Below are 381 nucleotides of genomic sequence, written 5' to 3'. Positions count from 1 at the left end.
AACCCATAACCCCATAACCTCAAAATGCAAGAGGCAACGGTCCCAATACGGTACTCATTTCCGAAATTTAGGCTGGATAGGCTCTTCGACAAGAATAAATTTATTGCAGTGAAATCCTTAATATATACGTAATCTCTCAATTCCTTAACTTCTTGTATTTCCATAACTATAAAATTCTAGTGTTTAGCTAAATACCTATTATATCTTGCGTGTGCCTGCAACCAGGGCACCTCCTCGCGGTGTCGGCGGGCAACAAAGTTGGCCCACTATCCGGCTGAGTCCCTGGATTACGGCTTTCATGCCGTCATGGCAGGCACACGCAAGTGTATTACGATGCAGAGGGTCGGATCCTCAGTATCGGCGGCTGGTCAAGGTGAGAAA

Source organism: Dinoponera quadriceps, unplaced genomic scaffold (genome assembly GCF_001313825.1).
Source record: "Dinoponera quadriceps isolate SergipeBrazil2010 unplaced genomic scaffold, ASM131382v1 scaffold1954, whole genome shotgun sequence".
Taxonomy (NCBI): Eukaryota; Metazoa; Arthropoda; class Insecta; order Hymenoptera; family Formicidae; genus Dinoponera; species Dinoponera quadriceps.
This window is presented reverse-complemented; position numbering follows the sequence as displayed.